We start from the raw sequence: 21,834 nt of genomic DNA on the forward strand, positions 1-21,834 counted from the left end.
CCAATGAAGAAATAGTCCCAGAAAGAATTTTAAAGTTTCCCAAATTCACAGAATTAGAATGCAACTGAGCTAAATTTTGAAATCTCTAACTCCAGATTTCATTCACATAATTACAACTACTCCCCACAGCTACCATCTTTAAAAAGTAAGCAACCAATGAAAAGGCAGAGTAATCTTCAAGAGCTGAGGTCAGACCTCCTCTTAGAAATGTGACAAGATCTTTCTAGGTATTTTGGTTGTAGAAAGAGTAAAAGACCTATGGGAATCTAATGCCAGGACTACATATATAAATATAATTTACTAAGTGCAAATGATTTAAAAATACAACAACCATATTTCTCACAAGACCAATGTCTGCATCTTCTTAGGGCTCTGTGACATCTCCAGTAGTGATGAAAATGATGACATGCATACCCTAAGCATTTAATGAACATTACATTACCTGAAGATAATGGTGATAGCAAACCACAGATACACTCTAGTCTTTCTTATATTTTATACATACAGTCCAGTCTCTGCAGGAAATAATTATGTCTCTTTCTTGGATATGTTAGCTATAGCAGTGGAAGCCGTAATTTTTCTAGACTGCCCAAGGCAATTCAGGAGTAAAGGCCTTAAAGGATGACCAAGCAGAGAACAAATCACAATCTAGAAGCTGCAGCAATGGAGTTAGAAATAGAAGCATACTGACTGCCAAGGTGAGATGGCTCAACATTTGCATCTAGGCTCCAAATCTATATCTTCTGGATTATTTTCTGCACAGATATATCTCTTGATTACTTAGGGGATTTTTGACAAACACATTGAGCACTTACTATATGCAAGTCTGTGTTCTGGGCATTGTAAATTGGGAAGATTGTCAAAATGGCTCTACTGCGACCCTGTACATAAAGGTCCCAATTTTATAACTATAAATGTAAAAAGGAAAAAGTACATTTTAATTTACTTTGCTTTAATTATGAACAAGGTTGAATATGTGTTCACAATAGTAAAAACCATTGGTAGACTTCTTCCACCCCATGACCAAGTAAATCATGCTAAATTTGCCTATTGTATATAATTATAAAACAGGAAATTATATGTAAAACATATATTTTCTGAGAGTGGACAAAAGCTAATCATTAAGGAATGTAAACAATGAAAAAGAAAAAAAATCAAGATCAACCCTGAATTTCTACTTGTGTGTATTATCTGAATTCCAGTGCAGGGAGGGAGAAACCATGGTGGTTTCCACAAGCCAAGGAGACAAAGAAGAGTTCATGGATGCTGAGATGACTGCAATTTGCAGGATAGATTATTGGAAAAGATACATCTCTAATATAAAGAAATGTCTCTAATAATCAGCATATGATATCTCTCAAAACTATTGCTGAATATTAAGGTGCAAATGTGTTTAGAACGTGTTTAGAATGTGTAAATCTTCTGGTGAAAGATTTACCAGAAAATCATAAGATGAATAAATTCCACAAATCACACTGATTAGAGATAATGTGGTTTTAGCTACTCAGGGGAGAGAGATTTTTTTTAACACACATGAATACAATAAAGAATCCCCAAAATGATGACACTTTGAAAATAAAGTCGAGCAACCTGCCAAAACAAAGTTTTAAAAGTCCTTCAGGAAAATGGCATAGGTAAAATGGTGTACTAGGAAAACTCAAGCTTCGTTTGCTCGTAGAAATACCTAAATAAATAAATAAATAAATAAATAAATAAAAAAAAAAAAAAAATAAAAATTTAAAAAAAAAAAAAAACCTAGAAACTGGTTGAAATAACCTCACGGGAGCTCTGAAAATCAAAGTTCTGTGGGAACAAAGAAAATAGACAATCCAGAAAAAAAAACAAAAAACAAAAAACTACTTTTAAACCAGAAGGAAATTTCCTGGCTTTTTTCCTAATCTTTATCCCACTCACTCTCTGGCACAGTAAGTATTGGTCTAGAAGTGATGGCATCCTACCTTCAAATTTCCTCCCTCAACTCAGAAGGAGTAGAGTAGACCTAAAATTCAATATTCTAACCCATCCAGGGGCTGCCTGAGGACTGGTCTCTATCTTACCTAACTTGGATCTTAAGCAAGAGAAGTTGCCAGCATCAGTCATGAAAACTGTGAGGGGACTACAAACTCACAGATTCCCTAGGTCAAGATACTAATGGTGGAGATTAGCAATAGAACATCTAAAGCCCCAAGGAGAAGTTGGGGTAAGACTCCTTGGAAAATTAACATTCAAAAGTAGCCATTCATATCAGGAAATTGAAAAAGATACACATATGCCAAGGTAAGACACGTGCTCAAAAAAAAAAAAAAAAAAAAACTGAAAAAGCCTTAAGCTTTCACCGTGGGCTGATCCCTAGGCTCAGAGCATGTCCAGCTAATTAGTGAATGACAGCCTGGTATAGAGACAGTCTGCAAAGACTGGCATAAATAGTTGTATTTTACATTTTCAAAAACAATTCACAAGGCATACAAAGAAATGGAAAAACATAGACTATCCAAATAAAGGAAAAATAATTGGCAGAAATAGTTTCTGGAGAAGCACAAGCATAGGACTTACAGGACAAATTTTTAAAAATTGTCTTAAATATGCTCAAAGAGCTAAAGAAAAAAAGGAACAAAAAACTCAAGAAAATTAGTAAAACGATATATGAATAAAATGTCAACAAAGGGATAGAAAGTATATAAAGGAACCAAAAAGAAATTCTGGAGCTGAAAAATACAAAAACTGAATTGAAAACCTACTAGAGGGGTTCAACAATAGATTTAAGCAGGTTGAGGAAAGTATTAGCAAGCTTGAAGATAAAACATTTGAAATTATTGCATTTCAGGAACAAAAAGAAAAATAAATGAAGAAAAGTAAACAGAAACTAAAGGACTTGTGTGACATCAGCAAGCCAACCAACATACATACATTATGAAAGTCCCAGACGGTGAAGAAAGAGAGAGAGAGAGAGAGGTGGGGTGAGAGAGAGAAAGGAGGACAGAGAAATTATCTGAAGAAATAATAGCCAAAAATTTCCCGTTTGATGAAAGATTGGAATCTACAAATATAAGAAGCACAATGAAGTTCAAATATGATAAATTCAAAGAGATCCACACTGAGTTCTTTGAGAAGATTAAGGAAATAGGCAAATCTCTGGCAAGACTCACTAAAGAACAAAGAGAAAGCACACAAATAAAATCAGGGATGAAAGAGAAGTATGATAGATACTGCAGAAATCCAAAGGATCATATAAGAATACAATGGAAAATTATATAACACTAAGTGTAATAACCTAGAAGAAATGTACAAGTACTTAGAAATACAAAACCTTTCTAGACTGAATCAAGAACTGGAAAATCTAAATAGACCAATCAGCAGTATGGAAATTGAAACAATCACCAAAAACCTATCGGAAAGTAAAAATCCAGAACCAGATGGCTTCACCAGTGAATTCCACCAAATGTTCAAAGATTTAATACCTATTCTCAAACTCTTCCAAAAAATCAAAGAGAAGGCAATACTTTCTACCTTATTTTATGAGGTCAATACTACCCTGATACCAAAACTTGGTAAAGATAACAAAAAAAGAAAACTACAGACCAATATCTCTCATGAACACACATGCAAAAATCCTAAATAAGATACTAGCAAACCAAACACAGCAACACATTAAGATGATTATACACCATGATCAAGTGGGCTTCATCCCAGGGGCACAGGGATGGTTTAACATATGCAAATTGATTAATGTGGTACAACACATACAAAATAAGAATAAGAATCATATGATCATATCAACAGATGCAAAAAAAAGCCTTCAACAAGATAAGAGCATTCATTTATGATCAAAACACTTAATAAAATAGGTATAGAAGGCCATATATGAGAAACCCTCAGCTAACATCATACTTAATGGTGAAAAACTAAAAACCTTTCCTTTAAGATCTGGAACAAGACAAGGCTGTCCACTACCACCACTGTTATTCAATATAATATTGGAGGTCCTAGCAAGTACAATCAGGCAAGAAAAAGAAATAAAAGGCATCCAAATAGGAAATGAAGAAGTCAAACTGTCACTATTTGCAGATTACATGATTCTCTATATAGAAAACCTTAAATATTCCACAAGAATACTACTAGAAATAATAAGCAAAAACAGCAAAGTTTTAGGATACAAAATGAATGTTCAAAAATCTGCAGCATTCCTATACTCTAATAATAGTCAGAAAAAGAAATTTAAAACCAATTCCTTTTGCAATTGCAACAAAAAGAATAAAATACCTAGGAATAAACCTAACAAAATATGTGAAGGACCTATGTAATGAAAACTATAAGACTCTATTAAAAGAAAATGAAGAAGACACAAGACTATAGCATATACATAGTCATTCAGCCTTGAAAAAAATAAAATTCTGATCTATGCTACTATTATGGATGAACCTCAAAGATGTTATGCTATGTGAAATAAGCCAGACACAAAGGACAAATATTGTATAATTACACTTACATGAGACACCTAGCAAATTCAATTTCCTAGAGACATAAAGCAAAATAATAGTCACGGGGAGTTGGAAGGGTTTTGGTTTAATGAGTATAGTTTTGGTATGGGATGATGTAAAAGTTCTATAGATGAATAGTAGCAATGTTTGCACAATAATGTGAATATACTTAATGCTATTGAATTATTCACTTAAAAAAGGTTAAGCTGTAAATTTTATTCTCACAATGAAAAGTAAATTAAAATAATATTTGTAAATCCTCAAATGTATTGAGATGATCTGAAAGAAAATTAACTACATACCAAATCATCCTTCAAAACTCTTTAAAGGAAGACCAACAAAATAGAGATACTCTATAACATGGTATTGACAATGTCAATCATCCGATCACAATTTACCAGTCATATAATGAAAATAGAAAAATAAGACCCAGAAGCAGGAAAAACTACAAAAGAAAACCAAAAAGAAATAACAAAGATAATGTAATTAGCCATCTAGGGCTTTAGAAATGCTATTATAAATTTATTCAAGGATTTAAAAGAAAAAAATATATATATGATAGAAATTAAAGAAATAAAAAAAAAACAAATAAAGCATTCAAAAATAAAAAAGACCTATAATATCTGAAATGAAAAATATTACTAGATGAGATTCACAGCAGTTTGGATATTGAAAAATAAAAGACTGATGAACTTGAAGACATCACAATAGAAACATATTCAAATGAAAGCACAAAAAGAAAAAAAAAAAAACCTGAAAAAAAAATGAACAGAGCTCAGTGGCCTGTGAGACAATATATTGTGGTCTAATATGTATTCATTGAAATACATGAAGGTGAAGATGAAGGGAAAAAACATGAAAAAAAAGTCCAAAATTTTTTCTAAAACTGATGAAAATAATAAAACCACAAGTCCAAAAAGCTCAATAAACCCATGGAAAAATAAACATAAAACAACAACAACAACAACAACAAACAGCGAAACATGTATATAATGAAATTGGTGAAAATCAAGATAAGTAGATAATCTTAAAAGCAGTCTGAGAAAAAGGAAATGTTTGATATAGGATAACAATGATAAAAGAAAACCAACATTATCTTCTCATCAGAAACAATACAAGCCAGAAGATAATGGAACATGTATAACATTCTGAAAGAAAAAAAATCAACTAGAATTCTATATCCAGTGTAAAATATACTTCAGAAATGAAGGAAGGGGCCACCAAGATCTTGGTTTCTAAATACTATTCTTTAATAAAAATAACCAGAGATCCTTTGAAAACTAGTTGATTCTACTTATGGTGCAGGGAAAACAAATGATTATCCTCTACCATTTTTTGGTGCCAGTGCTGAGAGGATGGAGGGAAGCAAGGACGTAAGAAAGAAAGGGAGGAATGGAGAGGGAGATGGATGAAGTAGGGAGGGAGGAAGGGAAGAAGGAAGTAGCAGGGAGGGAAGGAGGGAGGTAGAGAAGAAGAGAGGGAAGGAAAGAAGGAAGAAAGGAAGAAAAGAAGGAAGAAAGAACAAAAAAGACTTTATTGAAATAGGGAAGAGTTAAGTTTAGGTGAAAATATATGTGAGACAAAGGGAAATCCTCATTTTACTTGAGTTTCTTTTTTCTCCTCTATTTTGTAGCATTACCTATTCTGAAATGGAGCTTACAATATAAATGATCGAAAAGGCAAAAAGTACAAAGGAGAGTAAAGAAAAATAGAACATAGCATGCAGATTCTGAAGTCACCACTCTGCAGCTAGTCCTATCAGAGTCCCTTTAAAGAATTACAATTACAACTCATTATCTATCTTGAAGATATGCTGAATAACATAAGAACCGGTTCCAAATCTAAAATCCTACTGAGATATAAGTAAATAAATAAGTAAGTAAGTAAGTAAATAAATAAATAAATAAATAAATAAATAAATAAATAAAAGATAGATAGATAGATAAATAGAGAGAAAGGACAATTCTTCCTTATAAAAGAATTTGAATTAATAAATGTAGAAGGAATAGAAATATCATCATTAAAAAAATCACTGTAACAATTACTGCAGGCAAGATCAACAAATGAATGCTAAAATTAATGGCTAAAATTTTAAAGAGACACAAGATATTTGCATATTGTCAAGGGTCTCCTCTAAAATATTTATTAATTCAAAAGGGAAAAATATTAACTTTATACTGGAGAAACCTGGCAAATAATAAAAGTTAACCTTTAAGACATACTATCATCTCATGCACTCATAAGCCACATCACCTTTGTGATACTATTGCCAAAAATGTACAATCACAATTTATTCATCAGAACATATCAGATAAACACAAATAGATGAATATTTTATAAAATACCTGACCAATAATGCTCAAAAGTGTCAAGGTAATGAAAGACTGAAGAAAATGTTATAGCTTGGGAGAAGACCACAAAGATATCATAGCTCAATGCAATATCAGATGTTAGACTGGATCTTAGAACAGAAAAAGATGTTAGTGAAAAACTGAGGACATTCTAATAAAGTCCATAGTTCAGATAATAGTATTATAATAATATTAATTTCTTAGTTTTGATAATTCTATGCTTCTGTAAGATATAGACATTAGAGAAAGTTGGGTAAAGGATATATAAGAGTTCATTATACAATTTCAGCACATTTCTGTAGGTCTAAACCTTTTCAAAACAAAAAGTTAAAAATAAAGCACAGACTGGAAGCATACCACTTAGGTGAAATTGTAACTCTACTTCTTTCTATTTTGTAATGTAGAAAATTAGCCTAATCTCTCTGATGACTTAATTTACAATGAGGATAACAATAATATTTATCTCAAATATTTGGTTAGTAAAATAAATAAGATAGTACTTGTAAAACACACATACAGTATTCAAACCTTAGCTATTATTAAACACTATTATTTTTGTCTTGCAAAAATTTTAAATTTTTATGTACTATTTTCATCTATGGTTACTGAGTTTTATTTTACTTAGCTTAGCTACTCCCCATACTCAAACTATAAAAACTTTGCCTATTTTTTTAACCCTGAGTTCATTTTTTATGTTTAAAACTTTGGTCTACGTGGAATTAATTTAAATGTCAGAAGTGAGATTAAAGTCCACTTTTTTTTTTTTTAACAGATGGCCTGCCATTTGTTACAACATCACTTACAAAATAATACATTATTTTTTCATAGACCAATAAATCTTTATGCTCAGCATCGCATAGAACATAGAAATCTTTCAGCTACTCCAGTTGGCCCCTATACCCTCAATCTGAGTTTAGCAAAAATGTCATATTGAACAGTGTTGAAAAGCAGGTGGGAGCAGAGCATAAAATCCATAAGTGGCATCATAAATATCAACTGATCCATAAATACACAGTTTCTAAATTATTCCTTCTAAGGATACCAGAGAATTTCCAGTCACCACATCTGACAGCCTCTTCTCATCTCTCATCATTATAATTGGCAATCTTTTTTGTTAAACTTTCTTCTTTGGCTTCTACATCCAAGACAGGAGTTAGGCACTTGTTGCTATAAGTCAGAAAAGCTGATAAGACTTGAAATATACTCTCACACTTTTCTACTACTTTCTCACTGCTTCCTTCTCTCTCTCTTTTGCTATCTTCTCTCTAAATTCTTTTTCTGAACTCCCATCCAAACCTAGTGCTCTCCCTGAGCATTTTATCTGCTCTCCCTAAGCGTTTTCATCTATTTACACCATCCACTATTACTTATGGGCTTCTCATTCCATATATATCCCTCCAAGCTAGCTCTCCTGACTCATCAGTTTCCTAAGAGACAGAGCCTGAGACTAGAATTCTTGTTCAAACGATTTGCTAGTAGTCTTCTCTCATGAGAAAGGAAGTGAGGAAAGTAGGATAGGAAAAAATGCTAAATGAAAATATGTATTCTGCTAACTAGTGGTAGCACCTTAACTTAAGGTGACCAGCCTCTAATATCCTCAGTTGGCTGTTGGCTCCTCCTGGAGAGGGATTGGAGATACATCTCTTGGAAAAAATGCCTCCTGTTCAGCAGAATACAATGCTCTGGAGAAGGGGCTGTCACTAGTCTTTAGAGGACAGGAAACTGTGGGACTGCTGCACTGGAGAAGATCTAAACAAGGCGAGGTAACTAATTCAACACTTGTACTGCTTAGATCTACTTACTTCTCATATTGGTTCACACTAACCACACACAACTTCTCTAGAACTCTAGTGGTCACAATTTCTAGAAATCTGCCAAGATAAAAGTTAGTGGCAGAAATTACTGTCTGTCCCCAGTACTATAGTTGGTCCTGAGACCATAACTGATATCCATCATCTACCTCCTTCATTACCCATATTATATTCCCCTCTACCTTGGGTAGGACCCCTGCAGGTCTAGGTGGCTTGCCTTGTAAGATTACCCAGATCCTCTTCCCTCAGGATTCTGAGCCCTGGTCCTTATTAGACCATAGTTGCTGAACTTTGCCATTAACAGTTAAAAGATACCTTCGTAGAACACTTAAATCCTAACCATGTTCCTCTGTGCTCGCAATATGTACAACAGTCCCAATTCTTCATGATAATCAGATTCAATTACTCTTGTTCAGTGGTCTTCTAACAGTAGGATTATAAAGTGGCCAAGAGGTATTTATGGATTTAAGTTTTGTGGGACTCTCATTGTGTCCCCTAAAGGATGTGTAACACCGCTGGAACTCAGGACCTCTAGACACACAAACTTAAAGTCAAAGGGATAAGAAACACAAAATTTCTCAAATGGGTCACTGGAATGATTACAAGTGAAACCATTCCTATTTCCACTTCTTGATTATTGGATTTATGATTGGGGACACATCACCATAAAATGGTCTAAGATTTTAGGCATATATTACACACTAAAGGAGAACATAGCATCCTCACTAGGTGTCACCCTAGGCTGAGGTCTCAGTTGTGCCTTTAAAAAGCCCTTCTAGATAGTATGCTAAGTGGAAGGACCAGCAGTTTCCTTGGTCACGTGCCCAATGACATCATTCCTTTGCTGTGAAATGGTCCCTTGATCTGAGGCAATGTTATGTGGCATCATATACCAGGAAATCAGACATTTTATGAGGCCTCAGATGGTGATGTTGGGCTCAGGCCCGGCAGGCAGACAGGCAAACTCACTCTCAGAATGTGTGTCAGTCTGAATCAATAAAAGGTTTTCCTTTCTAAGGTAGAATAGTTAAATTAATCAAAGTTGTCTCCAAATAGTTAGATGATACTCAAGATATGGGACTGTATCAAGAAGTTCAGCATTGGTCTCTTTTACTGGAAGGTCAGATACTCAACAGAAGAAAGTAGACCAGCCTTAGTGAGAGGAGATTCCTGTAAGACCTCTTTCTCTACCACCTTATCTACTTCATTCATGAGTCTGTTGTGCAAATGCAAGGAAAGACAAGGACAGAGGCTGGCCAATATCTACTGTCTACATGATCCTGTTCATTTGGTTGTTTGGTGTTATTCTACAGGAGGTTCTTTCTGGTAGACCTTAACATATAATACAAAGATCATATTTTGTGTCCACTCCCATAGGTCACTCCATATTTTTCTTCCCCAATCTTCTTGTCTCTAATCTTCCTGTCTTGCTCCATTTAGGACCCTGATCAACCAACCAAACAATTCACCACAATCAACAAGTTTATGTTTGTCTTTATCCCAGGCCACTCATCTCTCCACACAAAGTGGATAATGAAATATACTGCCTGAAGTTAGATCCTCTGGGAAAATGTTTCCCTTACTCCTGTCTTTTACAGTTACCCCTGAGTGGGACCAAAGTACAGCAGCAGTCCATTTTCAACCTAGATCACTGTACGTAAGCACTCCTCTATCTTTTACTCAACCTGGTCCATCCTAGCTCTTAATGATCCATTGAAACTATGCTTCTCATGCTTTGCCATTTTATTAGTTCAAGCCCTGATATTTCTTATCTGGTCCGTAAACTCACAACATGATTTCTGACTTGATTGTCTTTCCCTTCTAATTTTAACTTCAAAGAGTTTCTTCCAAATACACAAATGTGATCATATTACTCCATGAACTAAAATCATTTAATAATTCCCCATTACCTAGCAAATAAAATCTAAATGTATTAGTACAACATGTAAGATCTTTTGCATTCTTACTTCACCTTTAGCATTATTCCCATGCACATCACAATCACAACCAGACAGCTTGTTCATACCCTATCAAGCCACATACTTTAATATTTATGCTTTCTCATGTATCAAAAACATCTTTTCTTGCCTACCTTAGCAAATGGCTATTGTAATTTCAAGACACAATTCAGAATTTACCTGCTCTGTTGAAGCCTTCACTCTTTACCTGTATATACCTTCAGTGTACAGTCTCTTTATCTGTGCAAACCTCTTGTGTTGCATGGTATATATTTTTACACATCTATCTTCTCACTAGTCTGTGAAATCCTGGAGGCTAAGAACTCTATTTTAAATATAACTCTATCCTCTGCACCTAGCACAGTCTAGCCTATAGTGAAATTAATCAGTTGTATGATTACATTGTCTTCTAAGAAGGTGAAGCCTAAATCTCTCAGGCAATGAAACTACTAGACCCTAAAGTGAAAATATAATGGATTCTGAAGGCTTTAATCAGGAATTCAAACTAAATGTCTTCGAGGGTCAGGCAGATCACAGAATGGTGTGGATTGGCTATAAGTAATGATCAAGGAATGAAAAGCCAGAAACAAATATGAAAATATCTTCCCTGCTTAATATTAATCTCAAAACTAGTTAGAGCAAACAGAAGTATGCTATAATGATCAATTTAAGCACAAGTACAGCCTTCATGTGTCTTGAGGTCCTTAAATGTGGAAGCCCTGATCTATAATCGGCTAGGACTACTTTATCTGTGCACTTTGTGCAAATGCATGAGTTCATATAGTCTGAAAAAAATCACCATCAAAACTCAGTCAGTTTGTGTAACTTGAAATTACATGGGTCACATGCCATTTAGTTCACATATACAAAACAGCCATAGAATAGCACATTCACTTTATCTCAAGTAGTTGTTAATTTTAAGCTGGAAAAGAACTTGAGTTGCATAGTTGTGGCACATTTCCAAGATTTTGTCTAGGGCAGTGTAAAACAAATATTAGACCTGAAGTCAAATAACATGCATTTTTAATCCAGAAACATGATTCTTACAAGATGCCTTTGAAAAACTACATAACTTTTCTGAGCCTCAGTTCTCTTACCTGTAAAATGGAAATGTCAATATCTATTTCAAAATGTTACTGAGAAAATTTCATGAAAGCTGCAACTATAGAAACAGCATAGTGTCTAGCACATGATGCTAGATAAATTTTATTTAAATCTGAATATGAACCTTATTTATTTATATCCAAAATCTGGAAAAGAGCCCACATGTTTCTTCTGCCAAAGAGACACAGTAAATGGGATGCTATTTGTAAAATTCTTTGAGATCCTTAGAGAATGTTTGAGGGTGAATACTAAGCATAATCCTATAGAAAACATTGCAGAATCTATCTCTAGGGGAGAATGTTGAAATCCAAAGCTTTTTCTGCTTCTAGACATTCTCCAGGATATCTTCATTTCCTTCATTATCAGAGAAATTAGGACATTCAATCTCATTTCTGACATCCACTATTGATTGATGGGGTTGGATGGATAACTAGCATCTCACTGGCAGAAACTAGTTTCCCCTCAGTCTTCTCCTCTGAGAGCCAGTACAACCCTCCCAAAGAAATTTTCTGAGCAAGAGTAGGCTGTTTTCATACACTGCACTCAGTTTGCTAACCTTCAAATATTAAAACCCACCTCCACAGAAAATGATTATGGGAGCCTAATCAGAATGCCTACTCCTTGTTCAGATATAAGCTCATTCTCTTGAGTTTGTTTATTTTGTTCTGTAGACATTGGCCCCAAGTGTAATTGGTTTCCAATGATACTTACATTTCATATTCTTTTTTAAAAAAGAAAAAGAAAAAAAAAAGTATTCCAAAAGTGATTTTAAGAGAACAGTCTTACAATTTGTAAGTAGAGAGTAAATTGTTTTAATAAAGGCATTTAAAATTTTACTGCAATATTTTTAAGACATCACTTCAATAAGGTGAAAGGAGGATATATGATTTTATATTCATAAAAAGGTAAGTTTTTAACTTTATACGAGCTCAAAACAAGAAAATGAGGTTTAACCTATAAGAAAGCCCGTAAGGGTATTAAGAACTTCTTGGGGGGAAAGGACTGAAAGAGGCTTTCTGCCTTCTCTAGAAAGTTTTTAAAACCTTGTGACATTTATTCAAACATTTATTAATCATGTACAATGTGCCTCTCATTCTGATCATTCCCATTCTGAAATGGGAAATGCAGATACCATGTAAGATGAAGACCTTGTGTTCAATAAATTGCAATCAAGTAGAAAACCTAGTGTCCTAAAATTAAAAAGAAACTAAGCAATTAAGAACAAATTTGGTACTGACTAAAAGTTTGAGAGTTAGTGAGGAGATAGCACTCTGTGGAGCAGATTAGCTAAGAGAAGAGTTCTTGAGCTTGAAGATTTCAGTGGCTGAAAGAGAGGAGAGAGAGTTTCAGATGGGGAGAACATCAGGTACAAATATCCAGATGAGATACTGATGAGATCAGTATGGCAACAGCAGAGGGCATATTTGGGTGGCGGCCAGCAATAGGTCCTGATGGAGAAGTACCAGATTAGGAGAGCTATACAAACCAGACTGAAGAATCTCAACAACAACAAAAATATTCAGGGTTAATTTTTGGTTATCAAGTAGAGAAATGAATAATAAACATAGAGTTTTAAAATTATGGACAGAATTTCAGGAAGAGATCTCTAGTTTTATATGAATATTAGACAGGAGGAAGGGGAGATTGGAGCCAGAGGAGAGTAGTAAAAAGGCTGTTGGTATAATTCAAGTACAAAGTGGGAGGGTCAGTACCAAAAAGAAAAAAGGGAAAAATTGGAAGACTGCTAAAGAGAAAAATAATCAAACTTGCACAGAGCATAGAGGAAAGAATGGAGGAAAAGAGCCAAGGGTTTCTTAACTTCCAGTGATTTCCATGAGTTTTGAGCTTAGAAAGAGAAAAATGGTGATGAAAGGTAAAGAAGATATCAGGCATGATTTTAGCTTTGTGGTTTGAGGCACTAGATGAATATATTACTAGAAGAGGATCAGGATTGATAGGTAATTTGACTAGGATTAATAGGTAAGTTAAATTCAATTTCAATATGGTAAATTTAAGATGTCTTTGAAACACCCAAGTGGAAATGTTCATTAGGTTATTTGAAATGCATCCTAGCCTGCAGATGAGAGGTCAGGGCAAGACAATGATTCTCAACTGGTGATGACTTTGCCCTCAAGGGAAGAGATGACAATATTTGGAGAAATTTTGGTTGTCAGACTAGAAGAAAAGGGATTGCTACTTGTACCTAGTAAGCAGAGGCCAGGGATGCTGCTAAACATCCTATAATGCATAGAAGAGCTCCTCTACAAAGAAGAATGATCCAGCCTCAAATGTCAATAATGTCAAGTTTGAGAAATCCTGGAGCAGGAGATATCTGTTCCGGAGACATCAATATGTAGATGGAAGTTAAGGCTGTGAGCCTGAGTCTACAGAGTGAGAAAAAACTTAGGTTGAAGTCTTGAGAAAGTTTAAATGGCCAGATGGAAGAAGGTTAGCCTGAAAAGAAGACAAGAAAAGGCAAGACAAGATAAATAAAATATAAACCAGAAGGTGGGGGCTACAAGAACCATGTTAAGGAAGGAGGAAGATGTTTCTGAAGGAGGAAGATGGTCAGCAAGAAAAACACTAAAATATATCCACTGGATTTAGAAATACGGAGATAGCTAGTGACCTTAGAAAAAAAGCCATTTCTCTGGTATACTAGTGACGAAAGCTAAATCTAAGTGAATGGAGAAGAAAATGGACATCTTCTGGGCTGTAGTGAGACTAGAGATTAGAGGAAAGTGGGTTGAAGGAAGGTTGGTTCGTGGTTGATACTATTTAAGCTTAGGAGAGTCATGTTTAAATAAAAATAACAGATCTAGTTGGAAGTAAAAGTTTGAATATATATATAAGAAAGAGTTTTTCAAGAATGGGTAATGAAGCAGTGAGTCATGAAATCAAATTAGTAAGTTGCAAGTAGCATTCATTTTTTGAAGCACAAAATAAAATAGAATATAACAAAGACCATGGCATAAATTATTCATGAAACTATTGTTTTAGATGTGGTTTGCAAGTATGTGTCTTTAGTCTGTAACTAAGTGAACATAGAGAATGAAGGTGAAAGAGTTACCCTCTAGGTATAGGTCTAGGTGATTTAGAGAATAATGGTGTCATAATGGAAATATAATAACACAGAAATGAAGTGATGGGGCAGAAATAGAAAACAAAATAAGTTTAAGACAAAAGTAGAACATTCGGGTAAAGATATACTATATGCAATTGCTCACTCTCCCATAGGACTGGGTTGGATGATCTTCCTATACTTTCCTGTAGCCCACTGTTATTTCACAGTAATTGCAATTCCCCATTTTCTAGTATACATTTCCCTTCTCAGACAGGGAGCACCATGAGACCAGGAACCATTCGCCAACCTCATTTCTAGCATAACATCTGGCACATAATGGTTGTTCATTAAAGGTTGATTTTTTGAATAACCTAAAAATACAACTTTGAAGTCACAGAGTTTAAAATATTATGTTATTTATAAAATAGGTTTAGATATTTTCAGAGACAAATAAGATGTGTATAAACCACAAGCCACAAACTTGATTCCAGAAAGCAATTACCATCAGAAACTTGGGTATGCATCCTGTATCAGTCAGCTTTATTGGTTAAAACAGAAACCAACTTTGGCTGACATAAGCAGAAAACAAATTTATTGAAAGGTTACTGGATAGTTCACAGATTCCAGGAAGGCCAGACTCAGAAAACAGTTAAGAACAAGGGAAGCTAATGCATTAACCTGTACCAGAGCCCAGAGCCCAAATCCCCAAACCACAAAACCAGACCACTGAGGACATTGTCACCTCTGAACCCCAGACACTCCACTACAATCACCACCACGAGCGACACTAGCCAGTGTATACAGACATTGTGCTGTTACTACTATTGCCCTTGAAAACTCATGTTATCATTCCTCACGTTCTTCTATCCCAGCTATTTAGTACTCCTAGTTCCCGACTCCAGATTCAAAGCAGCTACATTTGATTGGTGAATTCTAAGTTATATGCCCTTGTCCTAATTAAAAGGGAGGCTGGGAAACTAAATTTCTGAAAATCTTGCATCATAGAGGGAGACAGGCTCAAATACATTTCCCAACAGAAGAAGATGCTAAGCTGTCAAAATAAGTGACAAATATCCTTTACATAATGAATGACGTATAATCCAATAGATTTCATAGTTGCAGCCAGAAACCAGCCCCCAGCGTCACCGTGGAACTGAGCTGGGTGCAATGAGAAGTCTTTAGCTGCAAACGTGGAAGGCATTCTACATTGCACAGTCAGGGTGCTAAATCTGATTAGATTTACTTTTCAATGATGTACAGATGCTAGATCACTGTGAAATGATAGGCGGATGTCATCCTTCAATAGAAATCCCTGACCCTGAGATTTGTGTCTTCATACCTCAAAACTGGAGCTGCCACCACTTCAGGATCCTGGTAGATGATTTTGGTCGCTTGAAAAGAACCAGTCACTTCTAATTTCCTTGGAGTCGGTGTCAAGCACTTCCAGCCATACCTACCCGCCACTTGTAGTGACCCTCACAAAGATGTTCTGCCTTTCTGGCATCCATTCAAGATGTCCCTGCCTTTATCTCTGCCAGTTTTCTGGCAACACGCTTGCAACCAGGCTCTTTCCTGTACCCTCCACTGGATATGTCTGTTTGTTTCATTTAAGATAAGGGTAGATTTCCACCACACAGGTATATATTCATTTACTTTTCCTAATCCATCTTTAGGAAATTTACACAAAAAGAAAAGTGCCTTGCAAATCACGACATCCACATACAATGAGCCAATTAATATTCACCCTAATTTTTACCTTGTAACTTCACCATCTCTCAGTCATCCTTCCTGAAAAATGAAGCATGTAATAAAATCTTTGAGAGAACATAGAGGGCTTCATCAAATAAATGGTCATTACCTTTGTTTTTCAGGGAAAAAAAAACTGACTTGTTTTGTATTAATAAATCATAAGTGCAAAAAGACAAAGCAAGAAACAAGTAAATATAATAGTATTTGTTCTGTTTAAAAAAAATTTTTTCTCTAATAAAAACATTATAGACTTCTTCTATATATTCCATTAATCTTCAATGCATTTAAAAGATTTTTAGATACATAAAAGCTTTTACACATCAGAAATACATCTGATAAAGTGACCTACTCATCTCTTAAGAAAAATTTATGTGATATTTCCATATGTATTTTTCAGGAGTTTAAACCTCAAAAATTGGATATGTTAGAAGTTAATAACCATATCTATTTGCTTTCTTTAAAAAGCTTTTTGGGAAAGGATTGACCAAGATGGTGATATAGGAGGCTCCTAAACTCCCCTCTTCCCACAAACACACAAAATATACAGCAGTTATCTCTAAAAACTCCAGAAACTAGCTGAATGACCCCTACACATCAGGCGAATGAGAAAATACCCACATTGAAACAAACAGGAAAAGCTGAGCCACACTCTCACTGTAAAACCCACCCCTGTCAGAGTGCCATACAATCGAGAGGGAACTCCCAAATCCTAGCTTCTTCTTGAGGAATAAAGGGTCTGGATCCCACATTTAATGCTCCAACTTTTAAGACTCTCATCCAAGAAATGGACCCCCAAAACACCTAACTCTGAAAAACAATTAGGTTTGCATCCATGAGACCACAAAACTACAGGAAACAAAGAAGAAATTGTTAATGACCACCGGAGGACTTGCCACAGCTATCCCCTCAGGGCCCAGTGCAAAGGAAACAGAAAAAAGTGCCCATTTCTCAGTCTTGCCCTGAAAGGGGCCTATCCTCATACTTTGAAAGCAGTTTTCCGAAGGTCAAGCTTTTCATTTATCAGTACACATAGATGGGCAGACAGCAGTCCTCCCCAGAGACCAGAGAAATTGGCAGACACCTTCTCTGCCATCTCCTTCTAGCCTGCTCTAAGTTACCAGTATCTCCCTAGAAGGAGCTTGTACACATATTTGTGCCCCAGCTTTTATACTACTGCTCAAGGGATGGATGCCCAGGTTGCCTGGCTCTGAGAGGCAAGGAGGCTTCCATTCACAAGGCCCATAGGACTTCAGCAAACAAAGTAGTTCTTAACAGGCTTAACCAGGGCTCAGCACAGAGAAAGCAAGTAAAATTACCTATGTCTCAATCTTCCCTTGAAAGGGATCCATGAGCATACTTTCAAAGCTGCTGTCTTTGGGTCAGGCTTCTAATTTAGCATGTATCTAGGGGCTAGCTACATTCCTCCCTGGAAACAAGGGAATTTGGTGGACACTCCCCTGCCTGCTCCCTCTAGCTGACATCAAGTCACCAGTATCTCCCTGGAAAGAGCTTATACACATGTCTGGTGCCATAGTTTTAGTTGCTGCTGCTTAAGAGATGGACTCTCAGATCCTCTAGGTCTGAGAGTCAACAAGACTTATATTTGCAAGTTCCACAGGACTGCAGCAAAAAACAGTTATTAATGGTTGCAGAAATACTACCCCACAGATATACACCCAGGTCCATCACAGGGGGAGCAGGTAAAAAAGCCCATATTCTAATTTCTCTGTGGAAGGGACTTAACTACATGCTTTCCCAGCTGCTGTCTGTGGGTCTGGCTTTCAATCACGCTGCAGTTAGTTGTCAAATGCAATCCTTCCCTTTGGGATACTGATAGATCTTGACACCCACTCAACTATAGGGAACCACAGAGAACAAAGAAGACTGCTTGGATAATCAAAGGCTTGAGAGATGACCAGGAACTTAGGCCAGGCTGATGGCTGAGGTTCATCTCCTAGAAGAGACCTCTGTCAAGACTGGGATAGGTGGCTGTTCAATGTATTATATGGAAACCAACAAAGTGAGTCAAGAAAAATTAAGAAACAGAGAAAAATGATCCAAACAAAATAACAAGATAAATCTCCAAGAAATAGATCTTAATGAAATGAAGATAAGTGATTTACCTAATAGAGAGTTCAAAATAAATGGTCATCAATAATGGTAATAAAGATACTCACCAAGGTCAAGAGAACAATGTATGAGCAAAGTGAAACTTTTAATAAAGATATGGAAAATATTAAAAAGTATCATATAGAAATCATAGAGATGAAGAATACAATAACTAAAGTAAAAAAATTCAAAAGAGGGGTTAAACCATTGTCTAGATCATGTGGAAGAAAGGATCAGAGAACTAAAGGCAGAAGTGGCATTCATCTAAGAGGAACATAAAGAAAAAAGAATGAACAAGAGTGAAGATAACTTAATGAACTTATGGAACATCATAAAAGGGACTAATATGTGCATTATAGTTGTCCCTGAAGAAAAAGAGAGAAAGGGACAGAAAGCTTATTCAAAGAAATAATGGCTGAAAATTTCCATAATCTGGAGAAAAGAAACAGACATTCAGATCCAGGAAGCCCATGGAGTACAAAAAAAGACAAATCTAAAGAGACGTATAATAAGATACATTATAGTTAAATTATCAAAAGTTAATGACAAGAAGAGAATCTTAAAAGCAGCAAGAGAAAAGCAACTTGTAACCAAGAGAACCCCAATAAGACTGTCAGTAGATTTTTCAGGAGAAATTTTGCAGATCAGAAGGGAGTGGCATAATATATTCAAAGTGCTGAAAGAAAAGAACTGCAAACCAAGAATACTCTATCAAAATCGTCCTTCACAATTGAGGAGAAATAGAGTTTTCCAAAGAAACAAAAACTGAAGAAGTTATCACCATTAGACCAGCCTTCCAAGAAATGTAAAAGGAAGTTCTTTAACCTGAAACAAAAAGATGCTAATTAGTAACAGAAAACATATGAAGTAGTATAAAACTCACTAGTAAAAATAAATAAATAGTTAAATTCAAAATATTCTAATATCTTACTGGTGGTAGATAAATCACTTGTAACTATAGTATAAAAATTACATGACAAAAAGTATTAAACATTACTATACTACAATAATTTGTTAATGAATACGCAATGTAAAAAATGTAAATAGTGACATAAAAAATAAAATGTAGAAAGGAAAAGTAAAAACATAGAGCTTTTTCATATGTTCAAAGTTCAGTTGTTATTAACTTAAAATAGACTGTTATAAATATGTTTTATGTAAGCCCACAGTAACCACAAAACGAAGACCTATAGTAGATACACAAAAGATAAAGGAATCAAAGCATACCACTACAGAAAATCATCAAACCCCAAAGAAGAGAGCATGAGAAAAACAAAATTACTAAAAAACAAAACAAAAAACAATTAAATAATGAAAATAGCAATTTCATATTTATCAATAATTACATTAAACAATCAAAAGATATAGAGTAGTTGAATGCATAAAAACAAAACAAGACCCAACTATATGCTCTATACAAGACACTCACTTCAGCTTTAGGGACACACATAGACTGAAAAAGAAAAGAAGGAAAAAACATTCCATGCAAATGAAAGCCAAAGGAAACTGAGGAAGTTATATCAGACAAAACAAGCTTTAATCCAAAGAGTGTATCAAGAGACAACGAAGGTCATTATATAATGATAAAGCAGTCAGTTCATCTAGAGGATATTAAATTAGTGTATATTTATGTACCAAACTTTGTAGTGTGTGTGTATGTGTGTATAATATTGACAACTCTGAAGGATGACGTAGAAATATGATAATTGTAGGAATTTCAATACCCACTTTCAACAATGGACAGATTGTCCAGACAGAAAATAAGTCAGGAAACATTAGACTTACTACACATTAGACTAGATGAACTTCAACATTTATAAAACATTCCATCCAGTAGCAGCAGATTACATTCTTCTCAAGCACACATGGAACATTCTCCTAAATAGATCATGTCTTAGGCCACTAAAGAAGTCTTAATGAATTAAAGAATATTAAAATCATATCAAGCATCTTTTCTGACCACTATGATATCAAACGAAAAACCAATTACAGAAAAAAAATTGGAAAATCTACGAATGTGTGTAGATGAAAGAGCATGCTTCTAAACAACCATTGGGTTAAAGAAGTTATCAAAAGAGAAATCAAAAAATATCTTGAGACAAATGAAAAAGAAATACAACATACTAAAACTTATGGGATGTAGCAAAAGCAATTCTAAGAGGAAAGTTTTATAGTGATAAATGCCTACATTAAAAAAAATAAAGTTCTCTCCCTAGAGGACATACAATGGTCAACAAACATATGAAAAGATGCTCAACATCTCTAGCTATTAGGGAAATGCAAATCAAAACCACAATGAGATACCATCTCACACCTGTTAGAATAGCTAGAATCAACAGGACAAGGAATAATAAACGTTAGAGAGGATACAGAGGAAAAGGAACCCTCATACACTGCCAGTGGGACTGCAAACTGGTACAGCCATTGTGAAAAACAGTATGGAGATTCCTCAAAAAACTAAGAATTGATCTACCATATGATCCAGCAATACCACTGCTGGGCATTTACCCTAAAGACTTGAAAACCCATATCCAAAAAGATATTTGCACACCGATGTTCATAGCAGCATTATTCACAGTGGCCAGGACATGGAAGCAACTGAAGTGTCCTATGATAAATGACTGGATAAAGAAGCTGTGGTACATATATACAATGGAATGTTATTCAGCCATAAGAAGAGATGAAATACTGCCATTTGCAACAACACGGATGGACCTTGAGATAATTATGCTAAGCGAAATAAGCAAGACTGAAAAAGTTGAAAATCACATGATATCACTTATATGTGGGATATAAACCTAAAAGCAACAAATGAACAGGACAAACAGAGACTTAGTGTCATAGACAATGCACTAGTGGTTACCAGAGGGTAGGGGGTGGGAGAGGAGGGGAGACATAGACGGGGTAAAGGGGGTTAAATATAGGGGGGTAAGGGGAAGATGAACTGGGTAAAGAGGACCAAATATATGATAGCTGAAGGAAACTGGACTTTGGGTGGTAATATATAGATGCCAAACTATAATGTACACCTGAAAATTATATAATTATATTAATCAATGTTACCCCAATAAACTTAATTTAAAAAAAAAAGACATGAAAAAATAATGAAAAATTTTCAGAGCTAAAGATTTGAATTTTCAGATTGAAAAAATAAATAAATAAAGTTCTTAAATAAATAACTTCACATTATAGCTCATGGAACTAAAAAAA

This window comes from Pteropus alecto, unplaced genomic scaffold (genome assembly GCF_000325575.1).
Source record: "Pteropus alecto unplaced genomic scaffold, ASM32557v1 scaffold188, whole genome shotgun sequence".
Lineage (NCBI taxonomy): Eukaryota > Metazoa > Chordata > Mammalia > Chiroptera > Pteropodidae > Pteropus > Pteropus alecto.